The following is a 22,615-nucleotide window of genomic DNA, read 5'->3' as shown; positions in this document are numbered from 1 at the left end:
ATTGGGTACAACTGCATTTTTTAGGACACTGGTGAGTCTTTTTCTGACGTCCGTGTACATTCTCGGTATCGCCTGCCTAGAGAAGTGGAACCTAGATGGTATTTGGTAACGGGGTCACACTACCTCAAGAAATTGTCTAGTTCCCTGTGAACTAACGGCGGATACCGGACGCACGTCTAACACCAACATAGTTGTCAAGGCCTCAGTTATCCGCTTTGCAGCAGGATGACTGCTGTGATATTTCATCTTCCTCGCAAAGGACTGTTGGACAGTCAATTGCTTACTGGAAGTAGTACAAGTGGGCTTACGACTTCCCCTCTGGGATGACCATCGACTCCCAGCAGCAACAACAGCAGCGCCAGCAGCAGTAGGCATTACACTCAAGGATGCATCGGAGGAATCCAAGGCAGGAGAGGACTCGTCAGAATTGCCAGTGACATGGCCTGCAGGACTATTGGCATTCCTGGGTATGGAGGAAATTGACATTGAGGGAGTTGGTGGGGTGGTTTGCGTGAGCTTGGTTACAAGAGGAAGGGATTTACTGGTCAGTGGACTGCTTCCGCTGTCACCCAAAGTTTTTGAACTTGTCACTGACTTATTATGAATGCGCTGCAGGTGACGTATAAGGGAGGATGTTCCGAGGTGGTTAACGTCCTTACCCCTACTTATTACAGCTTGACAAAGGCAACACACGGCTTGACACCTGTTGTCCGCATTTCTGTTGAAATACTTCCACACCGAAGAGCTGATTTTTTTTGGTATTTTCACCAGGCATGTCAATGGCCATATTCCTCCCACGGACAACAGGTGTCTCCCCGGGTGCCTGACTTAAACAAACCACCTCACCATCAGAATTCTCCTGGTCAATTTCCTCCCCAGCGCCAGCAACACCCATATCCTCCTCATCCTGGTGTACTTCAACACTGACATCTTCAATCTGACTATCAGGAACTGGACTCCGGGTGCTCCTTCCAGCACTTGCAGGGGGCGTGCAAATGGTGGAAGGCGCATGCTCTTCACGTCCAGTGTTGGGAAGGTCAGGCATCGCAACCGACACAATCGGACTCTCCTTGTGGATTTGGGATTTCGAAGAACGCACAGTTCTTTGCGGTGCTTTTGCCAGCTTGAGTCTTTTCATTTTTCTAGCGAGAGGCTGAGTGCTTCCATCCTCATGTGAAGCTGAACCACTAGCCATGAACATAGGCCAGGGCCTCAGCCGTTCCTTGCCACTCCGTGTGGTAAATGGCATATTGGCAAGTTTACGCTTCTCCTCCGACAATTTTATTTTAGGTTTTGGAGTCCTTTTTTTACTGATATTTGGTGTTTTGGATTTTACATGCTCTGTACTATGACATTGGGCATCGGCCTTGGCAGACGACGTTGCTGGCATTTCATCGTCTCGGCCATGACTAGTGGCAGCAGCTTCAGCACGAGGTGGAAGTGGATCTTGATCTTTCCCTAATTTTGGAACCTCAACATTTTTGTTCTCCATATTTTAATAGGCACAACTAAAAGGCACCTCAGGTAAACAATGGAGATGGATGGATACTAGTATACTTATGGATGGACTGCCGAGTGCCGACACAGGTAGCTACAGCCGTGGACTACCGTACTGTGTCTGCTGCTAATATAGACTGGATGATAATGAGATGAAATCAATATATATGTATATATAATATCACTAGTACTGCAGCCGGACAGGTATATATTATATATTTATTATGTAATGACTGATGACGGACCTGCTGGACACTGTCAGCTCAGCAGCACCGCAGACTGCTACAGTAAGCTACTATAGTAGTATGTATAAAGAAGAAAGAAAAAAAAAACAACCAAGGGTAGGTGGTATACAATTATGGATGGACTGCCGAGTGCCGACACAGAGGTAGCTACAGCCGTGGACTACCGTACTGTGTCTGCTGATAATATAGACTGGATGATAATGAGATGAAATCAATATATATGTATATATAATATCACTAGTACTGCAGCCGGACAGGTATATATTATATATTTATTATGTAATGACTGATGACGGACCTGCTGGACACTGTCAGCTCAGCAGCACCGCAGACTGCTACAGTAAGCTACTATAGTAGTATGTATAAAGAAGAAAGAAAAAAAAAACAACCACGGGTAGGTGGTATACAATTATGGATGGACTGCCGAGTGCCGACACAGAGGTAGCTACAGCCATGGACTAACGTACTGTGTCTGCTGATAATATAGACTGGATGATAATGAGATGAAATCAATATATATGTATATATAATATCACTAGTACTGCAGCCGGACAGGTATATATTATATATTTATTATGTAATGACTGATGACGGACCTGCTGGACACTGTCAGCTCAGCAGCACCGCAGACTGCTACAGTAAGCTACTATAGTAGTATGTATAAAGAAGAAAGAAAAAAAAAACAACCACGGGTAGGTGGTATACAATTATGGATGGACTGCCGAGTGCCGACACAGAGGTAGCTACAGCCATGGACTACCGTACTGTGTCTGCTGCTAATATAGACTGGATGATAATGAGATGAAATCAATATATATGTATATATAATATCACTAGTACTGCAGCCGGACAGGTATATATTATATATTTATTATGTAATGACTGATGACGGACCTGCTGGACACTGTCAGCTCAGCAGCACCGCAGACTGCTACAGTAAGCTACTATAGTAGTATGTATAAAGAAGAAAGAAAAAAAAAACAACCACGGGTAGGTGGTATACAATTATGGATGGACTGCCGAGTGCCGACACAGAGGTAGCTACAGCCGTGGACTAACGTACTGTGTCTGCTGATAATATAGACTGGATGATAATGAGATGAAATCAATATATATGTATATATAATATCACTAGTACTGCAGCCGGACAGGTATATATTATATATTTATTATGTAATGACTGATGACGGACCTGCTGGACACTGTCAGCTCAGCAGCACCGCAGACTGCTACAGTAAGCTACTATAGTAGTATGTATAAAGAAGAAAGAAAAAAAAAACAACCACGGGTAGGTGGTATACAATTATGGATGGACTGCCGAGTGCCGACACAGAGGTAGCTACAGCCGTGGACTAACGTACTGTGTCTGCTGATAATATAGACTGGATGATAATGAGATGAAATCAATATATATGTATATATAATATCACTAGTACTGCAGCCGGACAGGTATATATTATATATTTATTATGTAATGACTGATGACGGACCTGCTGGACACTGTCAGCTCAGCAGCACCGCAGACTGCTACAGTAAGCTACTATAGTAGTATGTATAAAGCAGAAAAAAAAAAAAAAAAAACGGGTAGGTGCTAGGTGGTATACAATATTATATATATATTATATACAATTATATATATATATATATAATATATATTAAACTCATAAACTGGTGGTGATTATTAAACTGGTGGTCAGGTCACTGGTCACACTATCAGCAACTTGCAAGTAGTACTCCTGAGTCCTAAGCAGACAATCACAATATATATTATACTGGTGGTCAGTGTGGTCACAAACAATGGCAGTGTGGCTGGCACTCTGGCAGCAAAAGTGTGCACTGTACGTTATATGTACTCCTGAGTCCTGAGTCCTGCTCTCAGACTCTAACTGCTCCCCACTGTCAGTGTCTCCCCCACAAGTCAGATAATACAGTCACACTATCTCTCTCTATCACTTCAGCAAGTACTAGTAGTAGTAGTACTCCTCCTAATTCTCCCCAAATTACTACTGTGTCTCTCTCTGTCTCACTCTCTTCTCGAATCTCTATAAACGGAGAGGACGCCAGACACGTCCTCTCCCTATGAATCTCAATGCACGTGTGAAAAATGGCGGCGACGCGCGGCTCCTTATATAGAATCCGAGTCTCGCGAGAATCCGACAGCTGATGATGACGTTCGGGCGCACCCGGGTTAACCGAGCAAGGCGGGAAGATCCGAGTCGCTCGGACCCGTGTAAAAAAAACTGAAGTTCGGGCGGGTTCGGATTCCGAGGAACCGAACCCGCTCATCTCTAGTTCCAATAGAGATGCCGAACAGGGCGCCGCACTTTATGGGCACCGCTAGCTCTGGCCGCCATATTGGAGCCTGGAGCTGTCCCTACAGCAGCAGCACTGCAGTGTCCATCTCCTAGCAGAGACGCGCACTGCATGCCCCTGTGTAAACCACCCTCCCTCCCCGCTAACCGGCGCCAGCCCGTGAGCCAACCAGAGCTCGCGGTCCGGCAGCTGAGGCTCCTGATTGGCTGGCGGACTGCGAGCTTTGATTGGCTTGCGGACCGGCGCCTAGTTGAAGCGGACACCGCCGTGGCCGCCGGAGATTGAGGGCTAGGAGAGGCGCACGCTGCGCTCTCCTCCCCGCCCTCAGCTGGACAAGAGAAGTGGAGTGAGCAGCACGGGGGGGGGATATCTGCCACTGGGGGTCATGCCTGGCACTGGGGGTCTTGTCTGGCACTGGGGGTCTTGTCTGCCACTGGGGGTCTTGTCTGGCACTGGGGGACATGTCTGGCATTAGCGGCATATCTGGCACTGTGGGGACAAGTGTATCTGGCATTAGGGTCATATCTGGCACTGTGTGGGGCATATATATATCTGGAACTGTGGAGACATTTATGTATCTGGCACTGTGGGGGCTTTTATGTATCTGGCACTGTGGGGGCTTTTATGTATCTGGCACTGTGGGGGCTTTTATGTATCTGGCACTGTGGGGGCATATCTGAACTGTGGGGGCATTTATGTATCTGGCACTGTGGGGGCATATCTGCACTGTGGGGGCATTTATGTATCTGGCACTGTGGGGTATTTTATGTATCTGGAACTGTGGGGGCATTTATGTATCTGGCTCTGTCGGGGGATTTATGTATCTGGCTCTGTGGGGGCATTTATGTATCTGACACTGTGGGGGATTTATGTATCTGGCTCTGTCGGGGGATTTATGTATCTGGCTCTGTGGGGGCATTTATGTATCTGACACTGTGGGGGATTTATGTTTCTGGCACTGTGGGGGATTTATGTATCTGGCACTGTGGGGGGCATTTATGTATCTGGCACTGTGGGGGGCATTTATGTATCTGGCACTGTGGGGGGCATTTATGTATCTGGCACTGTGGGGCATTTGTGTATCTGGCACTGTGGGGGCATTTATGTATCTGGCAATGTGGGGGCATATCTGCACTGTGGGGGCATTTATGTAGCTGGCACTGCTGGGGGGCATGTCACGTGTTGCTGGCACTGCAGGGGAGCATGTCACATGTAGCTGGCACTGCTGGGGGGGCATGTCACGTGTAGCTGGCACTATTGGGGGCATGTCACGTGTAGCTGGCACTGCTGGGGGGCATGTCACGTGTAGCTGGCACTGCTGGGGGGCATGTCACGTGTAGCTGGCACTGCTGGGAGGCATGTCACGTGTAGCTGGCACTGCTGGGGGGCATGTCACGTGTAGCTGGCACTGCTGGGGGGCATGTCACGTGTAGCTGGCACTGCTGGGGGGCATGTCACGTGTAGCTGGCACTGCTGAGGGGCATGTCATGTGTAGCTGGCACTGCTGCGGGGCATGTCACGTGTAGCTGGCACTGATGGGGGGCATATCATGTCTATCTGGCACTGCACATTATGTGTATCTGGCACTATACTGGAGACATTGTGTGTAAGGAACACTACTGTGTGTAAGGCTGCCAATTGTGTGCGTGGAGGGGGGGTGGGGGGAGGGGGCGCTTTTAAATTTTCTCGCTCAAGGTGCTAGTAGGCCTGGAGCCGGCCCTGGTACACAGTATTTCAAATGGGGGCACACTCCCATTTTGGGTGCTCGCAAATGTCCTGTGTTATTTTAAAAGGTATGGGAAAGGGGGTGAAAAATCGAGTTTTCAGTTAGTACAGTGCTGAGTACAGTCAGGGCTGGATTAAAACTCCATGGGGCTCAAGTAGGGTTGCCACCTCATTCCTTTAATTCTGGAAACATATTAATTACACAGGTTCTGTGGCTGGCTGACTTCAAGACTCCATTTCGCCTGGTTTTAATCAACCACAGAACCTGTGTAATTAATATGTGTCCAGAATTAAAGGGATGAAGTGGCAACCCTAGGCTCCAGGCATCTTATTCGTTTTGGCATCTTTCCCAGCATAATTTCTCCAGAAATTCTTTTTTTTTAAATGGGTTAAGGTAATCAGTACTTCTCAGACCCCACAGTGCTCATAGAACCCTAGTGTGAGCCTGGACTGTATAGTAGAGATGTGCACTTGAAATTTTTCGGGTTTTGTGTTTTGGTTTTGGGTTCGGTTCCGCGGCTGTGTTTTGGGTTCGACCGCGTTTTGGCAAAACCTCACCGAATTTTTTTTGTCGGATTCGGGTGTGTTTTGGATTCGGGTGTTTTTTTCAAAAAACACTAAAAAACAGCTTAAATCATAGAATTTAGGGGTCATTTTGATCACAAAGTATTATTAACCTCAAAAACCATAATTTCCACTCATTTTCAGTCTATTCTGAATACCTCACACCTCACAATATTATTTTTAGTCGCTGGATGACTAAGCTAAGCGACCCTAGTGGCCGACACAAACACCGGGCCCATCTAGGAGTGGCACTGCAGTGTCACGCAGGATGGCCCTTCCAAAAAACACTCCCCAAACAGCACATGACGCAAAGAAAAAAAGAGGCGCAATGAGGTAGCTGTGTGAGTAAGATAAGCGACCCTAGTGGCCGACACAAACACCTGGCCCATCTAGGAGTGGCACTGCAGTGTCACGCAGGATGGCCCTTCCAAAAAACACTCCCCAAACAGCACATGACGCAAAGAAAAAAAGAGGCGCAATGAGGTAGCTGTGTGAGTAAGCTAAGCGACCCTAGTGGCCGACACAAACACCTGGCCCATCTAGGAGTGGCACTGCAGTGTCACGCAGGATGGACCTTCCAAAAAACACTCCCCAAACAGCACATGACGCAAAGAAAAAAAGAGGCGCAATGAGGTAGCTGTGTGAGTAAGATAAGCGACCCTAGTGGCCGATACAAACACCGGGCCCATCTAGGAGTGGCACTGCAGTGTCACGCAGGATGGCCCTTCCAAAAAACACTCCCCAAACAGCACATGACGCAAAGAAAAAAAGAGGCGCAATGAGGTAGCTGTGTGAGTAAGCTAAGCGACCCTAGTGGCCGACACAAACACCTGGCCCATCTAGGAGTGGCACTGCAGTGTCACGCAGGATGGCCCTTCCAAAAAACACTCCCCAAACAGCACATGACGCAAAGAAAAAAAGAGGCGCAATGAGGTAGCTGTGTGAGTAAGATAAGCGACCCTAGTGGCCAACACAAACACCGGGCCCATCTAGGAGTGGCACTGCAGTGTCACGAAGGATGGCCCTTCCAAAAAACACTCCCCAAACAGCACATGACGCAAAGAAAAAAAAAGAGGCGCAATGAGGTAGCTGTGTGAGTAAGATAAGCGACCCTAGTGGCCGACACAAACACCGGGCCCATCTAGGAGTGGCACTGCAGTGTCACGCAGGATGGCCCTTCCAAAAAACACTCCCCAAACAGCACATGACGCAAAGAAAAAAAGAGGCGCAATGAGGTAGCTGTGTGAGTAAGATAAGCGACCCTAGTGGCCGACACAAACACAGGGCCCATCTAGGAGTGGCACTGCAGTGTCACGCAGGATGGCCCTTCCAAAAAACCCTCCCCAAACAGCACATAACGCAAAGAAAAAAAGAGGCGCAATGAGGTAGCTGTGTGAGTAAGATAAGCGACCCTAGTGGCCGACACAAACACCGGGCCCATCTAGGAGTGGCACTGCAGTGTCACGCAGGATGGCCCTTCCAAAAAACACTCCCCAAACAGCACATGACGCAAAGAAAAAAAGAGGCGCAATGAGGTAGCTGTGTGAGTAAGCTAAGCGACCCTAGTGGCCGACACAAACACCTGGCCCATCTAGGAGTGGCACTGCAGTGTCACGCAGGATGGCCCTTCCAAAAAACACTCCCCAAACAGCACATGACGCAAAGAAAAAAAGAGGCGCAATGAGGTAGCTGTGTGAGTAAGATAAGCGACCCTAGTGGCCGACACAAACACCTGGCCCATCTAGGAGTGGCACTGCAGTGTCACGCAGGATGGCCCTTCCAAAAAACACTCCCCAAACAGCACATGATGCAAAGAAAAATTAAAGAAAAAAGAGGTGCAAGATGGAATTGTCCTTGGGCCCTCCCACCCACCCTTATGTTGTATAAACAGGACATGCACACTTTAACCAACCCATCATTTCAGTGACAGGGTCTGCCACACGACTGTGACTGAAATAACGGGTTGGTTTGGACCCCCACCAAAAAAGAAGCAATTAATCTCTCCTTGCACAAACTGGCTCTACAGAGGCAAGATGTCCACCTCATCATCATCCTCCGATATATCACCGTGTACATCCCCCTCCTCACAGATTATCAATTCGTCCCCACTGGAATCCACCATCTCAGCTCCCTGTGTACTTTGTGGAGGCAATTGCTGCTGGTCAATGTCTCCACGGAGGAATTGATTATAATTCATTTTAATGAACATCATCTTCTCCACATTTTCTGGAAGTAACCTCGTACGCCGATTGCTGACAAGGTGAGCGGCGGCACTAAACACTCTTTCGGAGTACACACTTGTGGGAGGGCAACTAAGGTAGAATAAAGCCAGTTTGTGCAAGGGCCTCCAAATTGCCTCTTTTTCCTGCCAGTATAAGTACGGACTGTGTGACGTGCCTACTTGGATGCGGTCACTCATATAATCCTCCACCATTCTTTCAATGGGGAGAGAATCATATGCAGTGACAGTAGACGACATGTCCGTAATCGTTGACAGGTCCTTCAGTCCGGACCAGATGTCAGCATCAGCAGTCGCTCCAGACTGCCCTGCATCACCGCCAGCGGGTGGGCTCGGAATTCTGAGCCTTTTCCTCGCACCCCCAGTTGCGGGAGAATGTGAAGGAGGAGATGTTGACAGGTCGCGTTCCGCTTGACTTGACAATTTTCTCACCAGCAGGTCTTTGAACCCGAGCAGACCTGTGTCTGCCGGAAAGAGAGATCCAAGGTAGGCTTTAAATCTAGGATCGAGCACGGTGGCCAAAATGTAGTGCTCTGATTTCAACAGATTGACCACCCGTGAATCCTTGTTAAGCGAATTAAGGGCTCCATCCACAAGTCCCACATGCCTAGCGGAATCGCTCTGTGTTAGCTCCTCCTTCAATGTCTCCAGCTTCTTCTGCAAAAGCCTGATGAGGGGAATGACCTGACTCAGGCTGGCAGTGTCTGAACTGACTTCACGTGTGGCAAGTTCAAAGGGCAGCAGAACCTTGCACAACGTTGAAATCATTCTCCACTGCGCTTGAGACAGGTGCATTCCACCTCCTATATCGTGCTGAATTGTATAGGCTTGAATGGCCTTTTGCTGCTCCTCCAACCTCTGAAGCATATATAGGGCAGGTTCAGGCGTTTTTGGTGTTGCTCCAGTCTTCTGTACGTGGTGCCTGTATGCCGAAAGTGTCCCGCAATTTTTCTGGCCACCGACAGCATCTCTTGCACGCCCCTGTCGTTTTTTAAAAAATTCTGCACCAACAAATTCAAGGTATGTGCAAAACATGGGACGTGCTGGAATTTGCCCAGGTTTAATGCACACACAATATTGCTGGCGTTGTCCGATGCCACAAATCCACAGGAGAGTCCAATTGGGGTAAGCCATTCCGCGATGATCTTCCTCAGTTGCCGTAAGAGGTTTTCAGCTGTGTGCGTATTCTGGAAACCGGTGATACAAAGCGTAGCCTGCCTAGGAAAGAGTTGGCGTTTGCGAGATGCTGCTACTGGTGCCGCCGCTGCTGTTCTTGCGGCGGGAGTCCATACATCTACCCAGTGGGCTGTCACAGTCATATAGTCCTGACCCTGCCCTGCTCCACTTGTCCACATGTCCGTGGTTAAGTGGACATTGGGTACAGCTGCATTTTTTAGGACACTGGTGACTCTTTTTCTGAGGTCTGTGTACATTTTCGGTATCGCCTGCCTAGAGAAATGGAACCTAGATGGTATTTGGTACCGGGGACACAGTACCTCCAACAAGTCTCTAGTTGGCTCTGCAGTAATGATGGATACCGGAACCACGTTTCTCACCACCCAGGATGCCAAGGCCTCAGTTATCCGCTTTGCAGCAGGATGACTGCTGTGATATTTCATCTTCCTCGCAAAGGACTGTTGGACAGTCAATTGCTTGGTGGAAGTAGTAAAAGTGGTCTTACGATTTCCCCTCTGGGATGACCATCGACTCCCAGCAGCAACAACAGCAGCGCCAGCAGCAGTAGGCGTTACACGCAAGGATGCATCGGAGGAATCCCAGGCAGGAGAGGAATCGTCAGAATTGCCAGTGACATGGCCTGCAGGACTATTGGCATTCCTGGGGAAGGAGGAAATTGACACCGAGGGAGTTGGTGGGGTGGTTTGCGTGAGCTTGGTTACAAGAGGAAGGGATTTACTGGTCAGTGGACTGCTTCCGCTGTCGCCCAAAGTTTTTGAACTTGTCACTGACTTATTATGAATGCGCTGCAGGTGACGTATAAGGGAGGATGTTCCGAGGTGGTTAACGTCCTTACCCCTACTTATTACAGCTTGACAAAGGCAACACACGGCTTGACAAATGTTGTCCGCATTTCTGGTGAAATACTTCCACACCGAAGAGCTGATTTTTTTGGTATTTTCACCAGGCATGTCAACGGCCCTATTCCTCCCACGGACAACAGGTGTCTCCCCGGGTGCCTGACTTAAACAAACCACCTCACCATCAGAATCCTCCTTGTCAATTTCCTCCCCAGCGCCAGCAACACCCATATCCTCCTCATCCTGGTGTACTTCAACACTGACATCTTCAATCTGACTATCAGGAACTGGACTGCGGGTGCTCCTTCCAGCACTTGCAGGGGGCGTGCAAATGGTGGAAGGCGCATGCTCTTCACGTCCAGTGTTGGGAAGGTCAGGCATCGCAACCGACACAATTGGACTCTCCTTGTGGATTTGGGATTTCGAAGAACGCACAGTTCTTTGCGGTGCTTTTGCCAGCTTGAGTCTTTTCAGTTTTCTAGCGAGAGGCTGAGTGCTTCCATCCTCATGTGAAGCTGAACCACTAGCCATGAACATAGGCCAGGGCCTCAGCCGTTCCTTGCCACTCCGTGTGGTAAATGGCATATTGGCAAGTTTACGCTTCTCCGACGACAATTTTATTTTAGATTTTGGAGTCCTTTTTTTACTGATATTTGGTGTTTTGGATTTTACATGCTCTGTACTATGACATTGGGCATCGGCCTTGGCAGACGACGTTGCTGGCATTTCATCGTCTCGGCCATGACTAGTGGCAGCAGCTTCAGCACGAGGTGGAAGTGGGTCTTGATCTTTCCCTAATTTTGGAACCTCAACATTTTTGTTCTCCATATTTTAATAGGCACAACTAAAAGACACAGAGGTAGCTACAGCCGTGGACTACCGTACTGTGTCTGCTGCTAATATAGACTGGATGATAATGAGATGAAATCAATATGTATTATATCACACTAGTACTGCAGCCGGACAGGTAGATATATTTATTATGTAATGACTGATGACGGACCTGCTGGACACTGTCAGCTCAGCAGCACCGCAAACTGCTACAGTAAGCTACTATAGTAGTATGTATAAAGAAGAAAGAAAAAAAAAAACCACGGGTAGGTGGTATACAATTATGGATGGACGAGCGACTGCCAACACAGAGGTAGCTACAGCCGTGGACTACCGTACTGTGTCTGCTGCTAATATAGACTGGATGATAATGAGATGAAATCAATATATATTATATCACACTAGTACTGCAGCCGGACAGGTAGATATATTTATTATGTAATGACTGATGACGGACCTGCTGGACACTGTCAGCTCAGCAGCACCGCAGACTGCTACAGTACGCTACTATAGTAGTATGTATAAAGAAAAAAGAAAAAAAAAAACCACGGGTAGGTGGTATACAATTATGGATGGACGAGCGACTGCCGACACAGAGGTAGCTACAGCCGTGGACTACCGTACTGTGTCTGCTGCTAATATAGACTGGATGATAATGAGATGAAATCAATATATATATATATATATATATAATATCACACTAGTACTGCAGCCGGACAGGTAGATATATTTATTATGTAATGACTGATGACGGACCTGCTGGACACTGTCAGCTCAGCAGCACCGCAGACTGCTACAGTAAGCTACTATAGTAGTATGTATAAAGAAGAAAAAAAAAAAAACCACGGGTAGGTGGTATACAATTATGGATGGACTAGCGACTGCCGACACAGAGGTAGCTACAGCCGTGGACTACCGTACTGTGTCTGCTGCTAATATAGACTGGATGATAATGAGATGAAATCAATATATATATATATAATATCACACTAGTACTGCAGCCGGACAGGTAGATATATTTATTATGTAATGACTGATGACGGATCTGCTGGACACTGTCAGCTCAGCAGCACCGCAGACTGCTACAGTAAGCTACTATAGTAGTATGTATAAAGAAGAAAGAAAAAAAAAAAACACGCGTAGGTGGTATACAATTATGGATGACGAGCGACTGCCGACACAGAGGTAGCTACAGCCGTGGACTACCGTACTGTGTCTGCTGCTAATATAGACTGGATGATAATGAGATGAAATCAATATATATATATATATATATATAATATCACACTAGTACTGCAGCCGGACAGGTAGATATATTTATTATGTAATGACTGATGATGGACCTGCTGGACACTGTCAGCTCAGCAGCACCGCAGACTGCTACAGTAAGCTACTATAGTAGTATGTATAAAGAAGAAAAAAAAAAAAAACACGCGTAGGTGGTATACAATTATGGATGACGAGCGACTGCCGACACAGAGGTAGCTACAGCCATGGACTACCGTACTGTGTCTGCTGCTAATATAGACTGGATGATAATGAGATGAAATCAATATATATATATATATATATATATAATATCACACTAGTACTGCAGTCGGACAGGTAGATATATTTATTATGTAATGACTGATGATGGACCTGCTGGACACTGTCAGCTCAGCAGCACCGCAGACTGCTACAGTAAGCTACTATAGTAGTATGTATAAAGAAGAAAGAAAAAAAAAAACACGCGTAGGTGGTATACAATTATGGATGACGAGCGACTGCCGACACAGAGGTAGCTACAGCCGTGGACTACCGTACTGTGTCTGCTGCTAATATAGACTGGATGATAATGAGATGAAATCAATATATATATATATATAATATCACACTAGTACTGCAGCCGGACAGGTAGATATATTTATTATGTAATGACTGATGATGGACCTGCTGGACACTGTCAGCTCAGCAGCACCGCAGACTGCTACAGTAAGCTACTATAGTAGTATGTATAAAGAAGAAAGAAAAAAAAAAAACACGCGTAGGTGGTATACAATTATGGATGACGAGCGACTGCCGACACAGAGGTAGCTACAGCCGTGGACTACCGTACTGTGTCTGCTGCTAATATAGACTGGATGATAATGAGATGAAATCAATATATATATATATATATATATATATAATATCACTCTAGTACTGCAGTCGGACAGGTAGATATATTTATTATGTAATGACTGATGATGGACCTGCTGGACACTGTCAGCTCAGCAGCACCGCAGACTGCTACAGTAAGCTACTATAGTAGTATGTATAAAGAAGAAAGAAAAGAAAAAAAACACGGGTAGGTGGTATACAATTATGGATGGACGAGCGACTGCCGACACAGAGGTAGCTACAGCCGTGGACTACCGTACTGTGTCTGCTGCTAATATAGACTGGATGATAATGAGATGAAATCAATATATATATATATATATATATATATATAATATCACTCTAGTACTGCAGTCGGACAGGTAGATATATTTATTATGTAATGACTGATGATGGACCTGCTGGACACTGTCAGCTCAGCAGCACCGCAGACTGCTACAGTAAGCTACTATAGTAGTATGTATAAAGAAGAAAGAAAAAAAAAAAACACGCGTAGGTGGTATACAATTATGGATGACGAGCGACTGCCGACACAGAGGTAGCTACAGCCGTGGACTACCGTACTGTGTCTGCTGCTAATATAGACTGGATGATAATGAGATGAAATCAATATATATATATATATATATATATATATATATATATATAATATCACTCTAGTACTGCAGTCGGACAGGTAGATATATTTATTATGTAATGACTGATGATGGACCTGCTGGACACTGTCAGCTCAGCAGCACCGCAGACTGCTACAGTAAGCTACTATAGTAGTATGTATAAAGAAGAAAGAAAAGAAAAAAAACACGGGTAGGTGGTATACAATTATGGATGGACGAGCGACTGCCGACACAGAGGTAGCTTCAGCCGTGGACTACCGTACTGTGTCTGCTGCTAATATAGACTGGATGTTAATGAGATGAAATCAATATATATATATATATATATATATATATATAATATCACACTAGTACTGCAGCCGGACAGGTAGATATATTTATTATGTAATGACTGATGACGGACCTGCTGGACACTGTCAGCTCAGCAGCACCGCAGACTGCTACAGTAAGCTACTATAGTAGTATGTATAAAGAAGAAAGAAAAAGAAAAAAACCACGGGTAGGTGGTATACAATTATGGATGGACGAGCGACTGCCGACACAGAGGTAGCTACAGCCGTGGACTACCGTACTGTGTCTGCTGCTAATATAGACTGGATGATAATGAGATGAAATCAATATATATATATATAATATCACACTAGTACTGCAGCCGGACAGGTAGATATATTTATTATGTAATGACTGATGACGGACCGGCTGGACACTGTCAGCTCAGCAGCACAGCAGACTGCTACAGTAAGCTACTATAGTAGTATGTATAAAGAAGATAGAAAAAAAAAACCACGGGTAGGTGGTATACAATTATGGATGGACGAGCGACTGCCGACACAGAGGTAGCTACAGCCGTGGACTACCGTACTGTGTCTGCTGCTAATATAGACTGGATGTTAATGAGATGAAATCAATATATATATATATATATATATAATATCACACTAGTACTGCAGCCGGACAGGTAGATATATTTATTATGTAATGACTGATGACGGACCTGCTGGACACTGTCAGCTCAGCAGCACCGCAGACTGCTACAGTAAGCTACTATAGTAGTATGTATAAAGAAGAAAGAAAAAGAAAAAAACCACGGGTAGGTGGTATACAATTATGGATGGACGAGCGACTGCCGACACAGAGGTAGCTACAGCCGTGGACTACCGTACTGTGTCTGCTGCTAATGTAGACTGGATGATAATGAGATGAAATCAATATATATATATATAATATCACACTAGTACTGCAGCCGGACAGGTAGATATATTTATTATGTAATGACTGATGACGGATCTGCTGGACACTTTCTGGACAAGATCCTGATGTTGGATGATCTACCGGATGACATGTTGCTGTGTACATTAGACGTGTCCTCCTTGTATACGATCATTCCACATAAGCAGGGCATCACAGCGGTTCGAAACTTAATGTCTGCCCACAAACCAGTGGGGCCACCAGTTGAATTCATTTTAGAGTTGTTGGAGCTCATTCTTGTGCACAATCACTTTATGTATGGCAATAGGCACTATTTTCAGTGTGCAGGGACAGCGATGGGGTCCAATGTGGCCCCGATTTACGCTGGAGTGTTTATGCATGAATACGAGTCCACACATATTATTCCACAGTTTGGAGAGAGGATACTCTATTATAAGAGATACATCGATGATGTTTTTCTGTTGTGGAGAGGCACTGAGGAGCATTTTGAAAGTATGCTTAGTACACTAAATTTGCTGGAAGGCAATGTTCGGTTCACGGGACAATGCAGTCGTAATAATATCCAATTTTTGGACGTGATGGTAACACGGGATGGGTCTAGATTGAGCACCTCTCTTTACCGTAAAGAAACGGACAGAAACACTATACTGCATGCGAAAAGCAATCATCCGCCACATTTAAAGAACAGCCTACCAATATCGCAATTCATGCGGGTACTAAGGAACAATTCTGATGCAATTACTGCAGAATCTCAGTTGTCTGAAATGAGTCAACGCTTCCGAGACAGGGGCTATGATAGTAAAACCATAGAGGGATGCCTCACCAGAGCACGTAGAAATACTCGTAAAAAGATACGTAAGCAAGAGCGTATGATCTTTGTGACCCAGTTTGATCAGAAGTCCTCAAGAGTATCTAAATCCATTAAGAAACACTGGCCTATCATTTCCACAGATTCATCATTGTCCATGTTCAACACGGACAACCCTATGATGGCATATCGCAGGGGTAGGAATCTTAAACAACTGTTGATGCACCCCAACAGATCCCAAGCTGAGAGTGAGAATACGTGGTTAATGACCCAGAGACCAGGCTGCATTAGATGCACTGGTTGCACTACCTGTCGCTCAATGGTAGTTGGGACACACTTTTCTCATCCACAAACAGGAAGGCCTATCCGGATTCGCTATAAGCTACATTGTCGTATGGACCACGTGGTCTACCTACTTACATGTCCTTGTAGTTTGTCATACGTAGGGATGACGACATGTATGTTCCGGGAGCGAATGGCCAACCACAGGATGACGATTAGAAAGGCCCTCTCCACGGGATCGACTGACAAACCGGTTGCACAACACTTCTTGACTGCTGGTCACCAATTATCCACATTGCAATGTCGACTCATTGACTGGGTACCGCCCCTGTCATGGGGTGGCGATAGGAGCCTTATACTTAAGAAGCTGGAATCAAGATGGATCTATCGCTTGGGGACAATTTCTCTGAAGGGTCTGAATGAAAATAATTCCTTCAATATTTTTTTACGTTGAATATGGACTTGATCTGTCCTTGATCTGGATATTCTAGTTATTAGGTTTTTTCCAAATCTAAGCATACTTACCAGCACGTTTTTTTAATTTTTAATTACTAGATATTGATATTTGATATTATATGTGTTGTACTCTGTTACACATGTGGTGGTGGGTTTATTTCATTTAGGCACACACTGTATGTAATTGGAGTTGATTTGTTTTTTTGTTTATGTTCTTATATAAGTTTATGTATATTTATTTGAATTGTGGTAACTTCTTACTAGAGGGTCTCCTGACACAGTCAGTGCCTTCTGTCTTAGTAATCAATGCCCCTATGGGTTAATCGATACCATTATTTATACAATTATCAGTATCACCATACCCATGTGGTTTATGGTGTCTGGAGTAGTAATATAAAATAATAAAAAATTGTTTTAAGTTTTTTTGATTTATTAGCCATGGAACAAAAAAGTTTACATTCCCAGGGATTGTTCTCCAGCAGTGCTGGATATGTGTTAAATACGTTGTATACATAACCCTCATGCCATAGCACGTCCCGAAGTGGCTGTGAAGATTGACACAGCACTCCTTCGTTTCGTACCCAGGGCAACCGTTGCCATGAGATCAGTGCTCAGTAATAGAGTACGGCTAAAACCGGAAGTGACGCGGGTAGGCGTTGCGGAAGCACCATGCGTTCCATCTGTGTTTGGTGGAACGCACGCGAGCGGGCTGGATCAGGAGCGTGTCGGCGCAACATGTGGACAACGGTGTGCAATAGGATGTCCTTGCGCGCATTGGATAATGTAGAGTGCGCTCTGTGTAATACGGAATGCAATGCACATGGATACATCTCCAGCTGCTCCTCTGACTGGATTAATGATCAGTTTGGCTGCTGGTAAGTGCTATTGACGTGGGGGTTTGTTTACCTTTTTGTCCCGATGAAGGAAGTAGATGTAGTGGGTTTATGGAGCAAATTGCCCCTTCCCACTATTGGAATGTTCCATGAAGTTAATTAGCTAATTGAAAATGCTGGTTGTTCTGAAGTCACTGGGGGTACTATTTAGGAGACCTGCTAGGCATTGATCACTTGATGTTGGTGCATATGAACAGATGTAACCTGCTGTGGATGCTGTATCTGTTGCAATTTCCTGATGATGATCCTGAGGGATCGAAACGTCGATATACAATTGAATCATTCGTTTGAAACATTATTATGATGAGTATGCATTAAAAGTCAATGCTTGTTTTAAATGCAAATTTCTGGTGAGTGCCCCTCTATATTGATTTTCTATATTTTGGAGTCTGGACTTTGCACTGGACCTCTCGGGAGTCACCCCAGTCGTTGTTCTATTGGTTTGGTGAGAGTGCGACCATATCTGGAAGTATTATTTTGAACAGAGTCCCAGTTGTATGGACATTGTTTTTGGTCTGTCACCCACGTTACTTAATGACATGGATGTTTTTTTCATATCATCTACATTATAGTGGTTTTTATTGGAAGTTTCACCTTGTGAGTTTTGAAGGTGCTCTTCATTTTTTTATATAAAAAAAACAAAAATAAAAAAAAAACAATTTTGTCTAGACGTGTTTGGTTTGGGTGCTCCTCGCTGCCTCTTCACACATGATGCTTTGATATGGTTTGTTCTCAAAACTTGGTCTGAGAGATATATACAAATTTTGTGTTGAAGCTTCTAGAATCTAGGTATTACACATATAAGTACTGGGCAATTTGTGTTTAACGATTAACTGGAATATATTGTTCTGGACACAGATTTCATTGTTGCTGTTATAGAATTTTGCCTCTTTGGGTCACCCATCTTTATCTATGTCCCAGACAGCCCCAATTGCCTTTGACGAGAGTCTATTACAGGCCGCAGAAAGTGGTTTGGTGTCTCTGACTGATGACGATGCAGATAAGATCTACTTTGATCATCTGGAATTTAAGAAACTACCTACTGAAAAAACTGTTGATATCTATCATAAACTTCTTAGATTAAAACGTAGAGAGGTGGAATTGACCTTACATGGTCAATTCTTGTCAGAATATCACAGGAACAAAAAAATTCCCCGTGGCTTCCGGGTAGCTAATATACCCACCATTGGCCGCACCAATGCTCTTTTTTGTAGCAAATGGTGTGGTGTGCTGAATAAATGCTCCTTAGACCTTATCCTTCTAGTAATAGAGGAGGTAGGGTCTGAGGTAGCCAAGGTACGTGAGGAGATTGCGGTTTTGGACAAGGCCAGTTTGCCTTCATTTAAGGCGGACAAAACTGAGAAATGGTGTGAAAAATTGCAATCTTCAGTTGATGCCTTTAAAGATGAGCTAGTATCCTTTAAGAGGAAGAAGCTACAGACAGTAACTAGTGATTATGCTAATCACCAAGTCTACCGTTGGTTGACTGGTAATACACAAACATCACGACGGCGGAGGCCACAGAGGTATTTTAAACAAACGGGCTTTGATAGATTTGAGGCGACAACTTCCCCATCAACATCAGATACCGATCACTCTGCCCCCCGTCCACCTAGTGGTTTTTTAGATCGCTATACAAGGGATACCACTCGCCGCGGAGGTCCCACCCGAGGCGGGGGGGATATAAAAAGAAGAGGGAGGAGGAGACGGCAGACTTAGGTCTGGTATTCAATTTGTCCTCACATGAGTTAACCCCTGGTGAACTGTCCCTGTTATCGTTAGGAATGTCGTTTGTTCCGACATCGAGACATGATCGTTTCAATTTGGCCGTGGATCAATATAAGTTCGGTCGTAAATTGAGGTTAAAGGAATTCTTTCGCAATAACAACAGCGATCCAGCCGACAACCAGATAGCTGGATCTTTGCGAAAACCGAGCTTATTTGATCCACAGTGCTCAAATGCTAGCATACATACATTTCTGCGTATGGTTGAACAAGATATTGATAATGACACAGATCCGATGTCTCACAGCAATTTGTCATCTGAACAGTGGAAAGCACTTAGATCACTTAGGGGTAACCAATCCATAACAATACGGCCTGCCGACAAGGGCGGCGCAGTCGTTGTCCAAAATTCCTGTGATTATGATCGAGAGATCAAACGCCAATTGTCTGATACAACCACATACGTCCAATGTGCCAACAATCCTATTCCTCGTATTAAGCGCATAGTTGATGGTTCATTGGACAGAGCAGTCGCTTGTGGATGGCTCACTGAGCAGATCGTGGGATTCCTTAAGGTGGATTTCCCGGTCTGCCCTGTGATATATACTTTGCCAAAAGTACACAAGAGTATGTCAGACCCCCCCGGTAGGCCCATCATATCGGCCAGGGGCTCTTTGTTACAACCCCTGGCTATGTTTGTGGACAGCTTCCTGCAGGACCTTGCACAGTTTATCCCGAGCTATCTGCGTGACACGGGGGACTTTCTGGACAAGATCCTGATGTTGGATGATCTACCGGATGACATGTTGCTGTGTACATTAGACGTGTCCTCCTTGTATACGATCATTCCACATAAGCAGGGCATCACAGCGGTTCGAAACTTAATGTCTGCCCACAAACCAGTGGGGCCACCAGTTGAATTCATTTTAGAGTTGTTGGAGCTCATTCTTGTGCACAATCACTTTATGTATGGCAATAGGCACTATATTCAGTGTGCAGGGACAGCGATGGGGTCCAATGTGGCCCCGATTTACGCTGGAGTGTTTATGCCTGAATACGAGTCCACACATATTATTCCACAGTTTGGAGAGAGGATACTCTATTATAAGAGATACATCGATGATGTTTTTCTGTTGTGGAGAGGCACTGAGGAGCATTTTGAAAGTATGCTTAGTACACTAAATTTGCTGGAAGGCAATGTTCGGTTCACGGGACAATGCAGTCGTAATAATATCCAATTTTTGGACGTGATGGTAACACGGGATGGGTCTAGATTGAGCACCTCTCTTTACCGTAAAGAAACGGACAGAAACACTATACTGCATGCGAAAAGCAATCATCCGCCACATTTAAAGAACAGCCTACCAATATCGCAATTCATGCGGGTACTAAGGAACAATTCTGATGCAATTACTGCAGAATCTCAGTTGTCTGAAATGAGTCAACGCTTCCGAGACAGGGGCTATGATAGTAAAACCATAGAGGGATGCCTCACCAGAGCACGTAGAAATACTCGTAAAAAGATACGTAAGCAAGAGCGTATGATCTTTGTGACCCAGTTTGATCAGAAGTCCTCAAGAGTATCTAAATCCATTAAGAAACACTGGCCTATCATTTCCACAGATTCATCATTGTCCATGTTCAACACGGACAACCCTATGATGGCATATCGCAGGGGTAGGAATCTTAAACAACTGTTGATGCACCCCAACAGATCCCAAGCTGAGAGTGAGAATACGTGGTTAATGACCCAGAGACCAGGCTGCATTAGATGCACTGGTTGCACTACCTGTCACTCAATGGTAGTTGGGACACACTTTCCTCATCCACAAACAGGAAGGCCTATCCGGATTCGCTATAAGCTACATTGTCGTATGGACCACGTGGTCTACCTACTTACATGTCCTTGTGGTTTGTCATACGTAGGGATGACGACATGTATGTTCCGGGAGCGAATGGCCAACCACAGGATGACGATTAGAAAGGCCCTCTCCACGGGATCGACTGACAAACCGGTTGCACAACACTTCTTGACTGCTGGTCACCAATTATCCACATTGCAATGTCGACTCATTGACTGGGTACCGCCCCTGTCACGGGGTGGCGATAGGAGCCTTATACTTAAGAAGCTGGAATCAAGATGGATCTATCGCTTGGGGACAATTTCTCCGAAGGGTCTGAATGAAAATAATTCCTTCAATATTTTTTTACGTTGAATGTGGACTTGATCTGTCCTTGATCTGGATATTCTAGTTATTAGGTTTTTTCCAAATCTAAGCATACTTACCAGCACGTTTTTTTAATTTTTAATTACTAGATATTGATATTTGATATTATATGTGTTGTACTCTGTTACACATGTGGTGGTGGGTTTATTTAATTTAGGCACACACTGTATGTAATTGGAGTTGATTTGTTTTTTTGTTTATGTTCTTATATAAGTTTATGTATATTTATTTGAATTGTGGTAACTTCTTACTAGAGGGTCTCCTGACACAGTCAGTGCCTTCTGTCTTAGTAATCAATGCCCCTATGGGTTAATCGATACCATTATTTATACAATTATCAGTATCACCATACCCATGTGGTTTATGGTGTCTGGAGTAGTAATATAAAATAATAAAAAATTGTTTTAAGTTCTTTTGATTTATTAGCCATGGAACAAAAAAGTTTACATTCCCAGGGATTGTTCTCCAGCAGTGCTGGATATGTGTTAAATACGTTGTATACATAACCCTCATGCCATAGCACGTCCCGAAGTGGCTGTGAAGATTGACACAGCACTCCTTCGTTTCGTACCCAGGGCAACCGTTGCCATGAGATCAGTGCTCAGTAATAAAGTACAGCTAAAACCGGAAGTGACGCGGGTAGGCGTTGCGGAAGCACCATGCGTTCCATCTGTGTTTGGTGGAACGCACGCGAGCGGGCTGGATCAGGAGCGTGTCGGCGCAACATGTGGACAACGGTGTGCAATAGGATGTCCTTGCGCGCATTGGATAATGTAGAGTGCGCTCTGTGTAATACGGAATGCAA

This window comes from Pseudophryne corroboree, chromosome 11 (genome assembly GCF_028390025.1).
Source record: "Pseudophryne corroboree isolate aPseCor3 chromosome 11, aPseCor3.hap2, whole genome shotgun sequence".
Classification (NCBI taxonomy): Eukaryota; Metazoa; Chordata; class Amphibia; order Anura; family Myobatrachidae; genus Pseudophryne; species Pseudophryne corroboree.
This window is presented reverse-complemented; position numbering follows the sequence as displayed.